We start from the raw sequence: 9,708 nt of genomic DNA on the forward strand, positions 1-9,708 counted from the left end.
AACTCGTGCCCGACGCTGTGCGAATTTTGTGAATTCCGGTGGTGAACAAACTTTTTCCCTGCTTCGGGCTATGCGGCTATTGATCCAACTGTGTGAATCTACTTGCCTATTCGCAAGTGAGCCAAGGGAGAGAACGGAAACAATCTGATAAATTTTGCTGCTCTAATGAGTTTATTTAGTTTTATGCAGGAAATCACGCATGCTGCATGATATCTTGCTGAAGAATCATGACTCCGGGTGGGATGGGTTTCGTTTCTGTTAGTGCCGGTGCTGTGTAATCTGTTACTAATTAGTCTAAACCGGATACAAACCAGTAGTATGCAAATGAATGAAGAATGCGCCATCTATATCACTACTTTTCAGACAGAGGGGTTCAACATTCTTCACATAATGTCCAATTGTAGCAGGAATTCTTTATTCTTGGAAGCCCTCGAATGGAGTAATTGAGGAGATAACGACTTCTAGAGTTGTACTCAATTTCCCACAAAATCCCACAAATACAGTGTCCCGATACCCCCATAAATTGACCATTGGACCACGTGTTTGTTCACCTTGGTGAACTTAACCGCAAACTTGTTAGAGTTTCAGGAGCGTAGATGATGACACTTAGCAGACATCTTCAAAGTTCAAGATGCCTAAGGTTAACAAAATCTTCCATTCGCTTCCAAAAGTTCGTGGAATGTTTTTTGGAATGTGAATAGCTGCAATTCAGCAAATTTAATTGCAGCTGACAAAAACAACAGTAATTGGTAACTTTACCAGCAGTAGTTTATTTACAGAAGAAAAAATATGTGTATAGTCACATTATCAGGCTAGAACAGCATCATTAGCGACCTAGCAACACACTGGAACCGAACAGGGTTCCACCCCACGCTCAATAAAGCGTCCGAATTGCTTACTTTAATTGATCTCCAATTAAACTAATCAATTTTCAGCGAAAACGACTGTCCCGATTTGGTAACGACTTCCAAACAGAAAACAAACCGAACCGAAAGAGCGATAAAATGGCAACTACTAAACCCCGTGTATACCGCCCACTGCCTCAGTGGAGTTGGGAGATTGTGCCGATGGTGTGCTGATCAGAACGAAAGAGCGAAGGATTTCCAGAACCCATCACGTTTATATTGCGCTGTGTGTTTCTGTTATTGTTTTGTTTCTAATTTCTTTCTCCTTCCCTCCCCAAAAATCACTGGCCCACCGTAAAACGGGATGGGAAAGCTCGTCCAATGGTGGCGGGAAACCCCGAAGTCACGCAGGAAATTATGTCGTGTTTTACGATTGTTTCGCTTACAGGGTATGACGCGGATTAACTATGACCTTACGCTAGCGGAAACTCTCAAAACCGCCATTTAACCGAAACGAAGGCGCCCATACGGGCGACCAACCTGCCTGACTGCGAGTGCCAACTGTGAAATTAATACCCAATCATCAATTTTATTACAGACATTGCCGCCACTACCGGCGCCCCGAAGCTGCTCAGAAATCTCCCAAGAACCAAGCGAAATCGAACCACTCACCCTCAAACCGGCAGCGGTTCGCAGTGCACCCACTGTGTGGCACAATTTCATGCTTAACGCAAGCGATTCCGTTTCATGCGCCTGCTGCCGGGGGGTTCCGAAAGATGCAAAAGATTATCCGACCGCAAATTATACACCCATCCCAACGGTGACGTTCCCTTTCACTGACAGGTTGCCGAAACCGAACTCCCCGTTGCTGTGCGGGCTGTGGAAATGGGTGTTGAAAGGTGGACGGCGAGGTAAAGCACCTATCCAGGGACTGTGATCCTTGCACGGTGCTGGTAACGTTTGTCAGCAGCAGAACATTTCTTGACCGGGGGTGAAGAACTCTGCGAAAGTAACGCTGCATGTGAAGGAGCGGACTAAGTCTACGATGTCGGCAATTGTTCTTTCCAACAATACCCGCACGGATATCTCGCATTGATCTTCATTTGATGATTGTGAATTGTTGTGTCAATGTGTGTGTGTGTGTGTGTGTAGCTTGTCGGAGGATAAGAGATCTCACATATGTAAACAGACTCCCGCTTCAACCAACACTCTCCGTCTTCGACATGGTGCTTGATTAGCCACCTGGTGTGGTCAACCGGAAGCAGCCAATGGTGGTCGAATAAAACACTCGAAGAGCTCAGAACAAAATGCCAGTGGAACGCAATCCACACACAACCACACAAGCGGAGATACTCTGGCTCTGGCTAGTCCTTATCATAACAGTAAACATTTGCCTAAATGACCAATAAAACCAACGATAAATGGTGGCGTAATCGGGCCCAGAATATCTGGGAAACCAAGACCAAGGCTACAGACCAAGGAGTAAGCAGCTTTTGTAAGTGTTCTTTCTTCTTACATGGATATATGTATGTCTGTATGTGTGTTCGTCTCTGTTTGTCCAGAAGCGCTCGGAAGTAGTTCTTTCCTCCCTTTGTACAGAGCCCGTTCGTTAGCGACTTTACCGTGTGGATTAGGTTGGTTGGCGTTGGACATCAACAAAGCAGGAGTCAAAGCTCAGGAAGGTCAAACAGCGGGAAGTGTGCGCTTACAAATGGATTGAATTAATTGTGGCGATTAGGTTTGGTAGTTACTTTACTGGCGGGCATTATCCTCAACAGACGATAAATACCCAACGCAGCAAGACAACCGCCATATTAACACCTTCCCGAGCGACGCCGCGTACGGTTGATGGATTTTTCATCACTTTATTGCTTGACGTTGCGCGGGATTTACACAGCCAATTATTCGGCAATGGTTGTGTGATGTATATTTGACAGCGCACTGCCTGCTCAATAGATGTAACACGAGAAGACATCCACCAGGACCAACTCAGAACTCGAAAGGGAAATCTTAAAAAAAACACACACAAAAGGGGTGAAGAAAATCGCTCCGAAATCCTGCTGCTCACGACTCCTATCAATGTCATGGTTGGAGCAACAACAAAATCAAAAATCAAATAATGGAAAGAAAACAAGATGGCCAAAGGACATGTGGTGAGACGTGGACGAGTAGCTATTTCTGTCTGCATTTTTAAGTGCAAAACTTTAAACATTTCCGGCACGCAGCGTGTGCTTCCTTTCTACTTTCGACGTTATTTCCTGCCTGTGTCCCCCCTTCCGTTCAACAGGTTTCCACCCCCTCCCCCCCCGGGGGCTGGTGGAGGTGTGGGACACCTTTGTTTTGATCTTCTGATCCTCGGATGGGATCGTCTGTGTGTGTGTGTCCCCGCTAAGTGAACGCGGCACCAGCATCACGGCAGTACGCGCTCCCGTTCGCAAATGCCGTTGCGAACACGGCCCGAAGCGGACCCGAACCGACCCGAGAGGACTCGGTCGGCATCGAGACCGTTGCGACAACGGTCGACGCCGTGGGGATTCAGTACCATTCCGTACGCAGGTGGTTGCGTGTCACGCACTTGCAAGCTGCCATCGGTGACCGGGCCCCGAGAAGAAGCGACGAAACACGGCAAAACGGACGGTGTTTTTGTGCGTTAGTTACGTGCGGATGTTCGTACCGAGCGGATTTCAAAAACGTGCCGTGCTAAATGTGGTCGTGGTGTGTTGTTAGCCTTTCCGCTCACGGTGTGTGATCGGGGTGCGTTTTTTTTGGTTGTAGTTGTTTGCTTGTGGTAGAAATAAACCCCGGAGCCTTCCGCAGCTTCCAGCAGGTGGATCGTGGTGGTTCATAATAACCCGCACATAACACTAAATCCCTCCCCGCCCAAACGGGATCGGTCGGATATATCAGCTGCAGCTTTCACAGGTCACAGATCACTTTGGTGGGCTTTTGGACAACGCCAAAGGGTAGGTGTCGGTGCCGGGTGGAGTTAATAGTTAGGGGGGGGGAAGGGAACAATTTTTATGGTTGTCCCAACTCGGGGTGGTTTCGATTACGCAAATGGCGCACGGTCCCAGCGTGCGACACATTATTACGGCAGGAAGTCCCTCTCCCCAAAGAAGTTCAAGAAAGGATCAACTCCCCGGGCAACTGTGTGTGGCTATTGCCATCCCCAACGGGGTGGGATAAAAAGAATGTAAGCTGGCGGAACTCAATTTGTTGCACTGCATGCTGCACACTCCTGTAATGTATGTGTGTGTGTGTATGTGACACAAAAGTACAGAAGAATAATGATGTTTCTTTCCCCTTGGGAACTCGTTGCCCGGAAGTCAGTGTTGGCGTACTGTACAGCTCAATCCTCGTGGTGGTCGTGCTCTTATAGGTTACCGAAAGACGTGACCCCCCGGTCCCACGGAACCTGTTGGGTGGGCGGCGGTGACAGTGAACCCCGTTACTTCGCGTGCGTGTCAGTAGGTCGTGAAGGATGGCCCGTTTGACCTTAGCGGGCGAGGTCGTTGGAGGGTGGCAATGAACTCGGGCAACGGGGACTATCTATCAAATGCGATCCGCTCCCCCCAACCCCGACACACACACACACATATTGGCCCACATATCTGCCACATCAATCAAACGCTAGTTGGCCATTTTGGCGGAAAGTGCAACCAGTGCTGGACGTGAAGTTCCCCCGTGGCTCCAATCACGTCCGGAATGTGCGCTTGGGTGTAGTGCAGGTTTTCGGTGGGTTTTTTTTGGGATGAAGAAGGAAAGATTATAATCTATCGTAAGCTAACGAGATGTCCTTTTGAGCAAGCATGGGGTTTTTTTAAATTAAGCTAGACGGCTAACGAGTTTCCCAAAACCCGATTACGTGAAGGTTGACAGAACCAAAAACGAGGGAGAACTATCGCCAATTCTTCGAGCCGCATCAACATTCGCATCCGCATCGGGTTGCTTTTAGCAACACAGCAATGCTAACGGATTGTTCAAAGAGAATATAAGACTTTTCCGCTTGAAGAAGACGAGACAAAAAAAAACAAAAAAAGGTTTGATCAAACACTGTGCCGTAAAGCAAATATTAGCCGTAACCACACACGCGCACCAAATCAAAAAGGAACACATTTTAAATCAACCAGTACACGTAGGTGTATCGGGATGACAACCGCCTTCGCCCAGTGGTGTATGTGTGTGAGCTACCCCGAGAAACAATAAAATGGCTGCCACTTGATGCGGGCTGCGTTGATGGGATGATTGGCAACGGCAACAGAGGATAAAAACGCGTTTGCTAACGCTTCGTCTGCCTTTAAGGATATTAAAGAAAAACAAAACGCATCGAAATTTGACTGTACCGATTTTGAGGATTTCCACGAAACCTTGTTACCAATGGGGAGGGGTTGGGTGTATTAAATTTGTACCAGCTGGATGCTGGCACGTGTAAGCCGGAACGCTTTAGTGAAATATATCCGTTTTAATCTCATTTTAATCGTTCAGAGCGCCTGAAGGTATGTGAGAATAAAAAAAAGCACCAACAAAAAAAAAGAATTGCATACCATACAGGCGCGAGCAGTAGTAACAGCAACAACAAAAGCACAAGCAACACCACGGCGAACATTTACCGGGGTAGCTGTTCACTTAAGCCACAGCAGCTTTGCAGGATTATGTTGAATCGCAGTGAATGAAGTGCACGCTAAAAACGAGAAAAGCAAGACAAAAAAAAAAAGAAAACCACGGGCCACTCACCTTTGCAAGCAAACGTACGGCTGTAGCGGTAGCAGTAATTGGCCGGTAAGTGAATGATGCGAAAGAATCCTGCCATCTATCAAATGCCCACACCACGCGCCGCATCAATCAACCACAAGCCGGAGGACGGAGAAGTGGAAAAAAAATTTACAATCCAAAATTAATTGAATAAAAGCCTCTTAAAGGTACGTCAATCTCGCAACGCGTTTAATTAAAGCCGTCCACCGCATGCAACTCGATCATTTTGCAGCGGATCCTTGATGAGGCTGTCAATAATTCTAACACAAGAACAACTGTGTCACTGCAATACGTTGATTGTTTTACCGACGCAAAAAAAAAACACCCCATCCCGTACACCTCATAATGTATGCAGTTTATTGTCGGATGCGCCCGGAACGTATGCAATCCCCGTGCACCGTTTGTGGAGATGGTGGGAAAATTTATTATTTATTCAATTTGTGCCGAATCGGTAACACGCCAATCGAAATGAAAAACACAAACGGCTAAAGCAACAGAAAGCGATTCATACATTATGCATTTCGGTGAATGTTGTTGCGTCTGCATGCAAATCAGTGCGGTAAGATGTGCGGTGTACGATGCTCGATAGCAAGACGTCGAAGATTTAGTGCTTCAAGGAGGGTGGGACGTTGACGAAACGGTTACCAAGGGCGTGTGTAATTAACTTAAAATGGTTCATTATTAAAACCTGTACAGCTGCGCTGTTATTTGTACCCTGATTTACCCGATCATTTACCGCACCAGCGCACCGACCGTTGATCCGTTCGGAAAGAATACGGCGAGCAGCTGCCACTAGAAGACAGTAGAAGCAAAAACAAAAAATACACAAGTATGCTTATTCCACCTGCTGGATTCGCGTATTTTGGCAGATTGCCACGGTTCGATTGATTCTCATGCACGAAGCGACCCGCTTTGTTCAGGTGGGGCGATTTCGATCCGAGCGTAATCTGATACGGCTGGATTGGCAATCTGACCGGATTACAAGCGGCCAACGCTAGCGCACTAATTTAAAATGATGTTAAACACACTTTAATGCAACGACGTGCAACAAAAGGCGAACCTGAAAGGTCAGGCGTTCGGTTCTGTTTTGCGGTGCGCAAGCTGAATGATGCGAGTGTTTGCCGAAAGATTGTGTCGGTAATTGAGCAGGGACTCAACCCATAACTGGCCCAAAATCCCAACGTGCTTTAGACAGCGTTAGCACCCCAGCGAAGCTGCTGAAGATTTTGCAATAACTGTGTGTAATATATTTCTCCACTAGCTGGAAGGGAGCAAGCAACTTGTGAACCCTTTTGCCGGACATCGCTTGGGAGGTGTTGTGGGTTTTTTTTTCGTTGGTTGCGTACGCCTGGAAGTATGCAATGTGCAACACAAAATTCGAGCAGTAGCCATCGGGGGAAGGGGTTGGGGGGGAGGGGTGTGAGAATGGCATGAAGCTACCCCCCCACCTGAGCTTGTAATGCTCCGCACACGGACCAAACACTGGTCGAAAAGCATAGTTATTGCATACTTTCAGGAGTCCGCTACCACAACAAAACGCCGTGTGTATGTTGTTTGCTGTTCGGTTGCGCTCGATCGAAAACTTGAAGCACGATGGCTGTATTGGGGCCGAAACAAAAGCATATTAACCACTCCATTGCTTCTGCCCCATTATAGGGCAAAGTATGCTTCAAACAGGTTTTAGCTGTTGAAACAATAATTAAGAAGTTTTGTTGCTGCTAGCATTTTTGGTTTGTTTTTTTTCTTTTGGGGGCTTTATGCTGCTCAGTTAGAATGTTCACCATCTTTTCATTAGTGTTACCATCAGCTTCGTCCAACTTCGAGCAGTGATAGACGACCAGCGCGGATTATCAAGTTTATCAAAAAAAAAAACGCTCACAGAGTTTGCTTCTTGGAGGGAAAAGTAACGAAAAGCCTACAAAAACACACAAGGGGTTCAGTTTCGGTTCACTTCAGTTTGCGAGGGGGAGCATAATTGTAGCGCCAGAATTATCGACCTCCCGAAGCGCAATGTGGAGAAAGCCGACCGGAAAATAACAGCTACACCCAAAACGAACAAACAAACCAAACAAAAAAAAAACTCCCCTCCCCCCCAAAAAAAAAAAACTCCTAAAACAAATATCTAGATCTAACTAACTGGATTGGCATTTTCTTTCCGTTTTGCCTCATTTATCTTCGGAATATTACGATGCTGTCACAATACGTAGTGCCGCATACACCGAGATGTCGGCATATGAGATAAATTTGCTTTCGCTACACAAAGCCGTCCCACACACGGTACCGCCGACCGGAGGGACAAAATTGAATTCCAACGAAAGCAGAAGGTCATCAATGGCAGGAATGCGATTTATCGCTGATAACCTCTCCGCCACGAGAAGATGATGCATGTGCGTGACCGTTGTGCTGCTCGTGCGTGAGCACCAGTGTGAAAGGGTTAAGAAACTAAGGACTCTGCAGGATGACCGCCTGAGCAGGGTCAATCGTTCAACGTCCCCAGGCCATCGGGTAACGGGCGTAACGCTTCAACGGTGTAACAAAAAAAAAACAAAAAGTTACCCGATTGGCAGTAAAATGTGTCGAAAGCAGAAAGAGAACGACCAAAATCCATTTTGCACCGGACCGTGGTGGTTGTGTGCGTGCCCGCGGCCATCGGGATGAGCTGGCATATGTCAATTTTGTGGTTCACCTGGGGCCACACCAGAGGGCGCCCTCAGAGTGCTACCCCCCTGGGGGGGTGCGAAAGATATGATTAACGGATAAAAGGGTGCTGAGTGCCGTAACGCTTAACACTCTCATCTTTCCCCATCGACACCGGTGTCGTGATAAACCCAGCATCCTTTTATAAACCAATTAACGATAACACTGTTGCATCCCGCGCTGGCAAAAGGGAAATTTATCATCAACCACCCTCGCTTCGGTACAAAACAAAAACCAAAAAAAAAGAAAAACACGGAGTAGCACCATGCGCGAACTAAAACGAAAAAGCGAACCCGATTAAAAATCGGAGGGCTTCGACCCAAACGCTTCACCCTCATCTCGTCTAACTTTCTATTCGACAAACTCCCGCACCCGCAGCAAACAAAACAAAAAAAAACAACAAAGCGAAGAAACCGCAAAGGTTCGGATGAAGATAATGAGCTGGTGTGGAAGGGGCGCCCTCTAGTGAGGAAGCCATTCATCATGCACCGTTCGGCATCTAAATGGAGTCGGGAGCATTACGCAACACCGCGCACATTCGTGCAACATCATTTGTGGCGATAATTCTCGCTATCAACTGATAGCGGAGCCGGCCACGCTTACGCCTCCGCTCGTACGCTGGCGCGTGCCGCACAGAACAATGTTACACAAGTGTGAGTGTTGTTGAGGCTAGCCGAATAAAGCAGGAAAACCGGCATGGTAATGGTCGAGCGCTAATTACTCGCTCCCCCCGTTCGAGCTGATTAGCAGGAAGTAACGTTTTTATTGAATACGGGTTTGATTTACTCCAATCTCGGTTGCCAATTGTAAACAGTGGGCGATACGATGATTTAATCAGATTACGGCTAAACATTGCTGAGGGGATGCCGTGATTGTGTACGTTAGTACAGACGAAGGCTCAATGGTGTTATGTTAATAATCACCTTTTCGTATTATGTTGGGGGACTAATTTAAGCTTTCATACGGCAATTACCTTTCTACACACTATTTGATTAGAGCGAAGCGCAAGAAATTATTATTTAAAACTATTTTGTTTATTATTAGCTGCTGGCTTGCTAACAATTATTACGACTAGATTAAATTTGAAGCAAATGCTTTCTTTTTTCACAAATTAAAAATATTTTCAATTAGCTTTCAAACACCTAAATTCAGATGATGTTGCATGATTTGTATTGCGGATTGCATATTTTAAGGGGGGAAAATAATTAAAAACCTTACTATAGTACTAAAAAACAATGTGACATGTTTACACAGTTTTTAGAAAAACTACACGATTCTATAAGTTCAGCAGCTCGTTTCATGAGTTGTAGAATGATACGACACCAAAAAGCCTCACGGGATGAGTAACCAAAAACAAGTAATTAACGTTGCATACATTTAGGCGCAAACACTATTGGGCAGAAAAAGAGTAATG

The sequence above is a fragment of the Anopheles moucheti genome, chromosome X (genome assembly GCF_943734755.1).
Source record: "Anopheles moucheti chromosome X, idAnoMoucSN_F20_07, whole genome shotgun sequence".
Classification (NCBI taxonomy): Eukaryota; Metazoa; Arthropoda; class Insecta; order Diptera; family Culicidae; genus Anopheles; species Anopheles moucheti.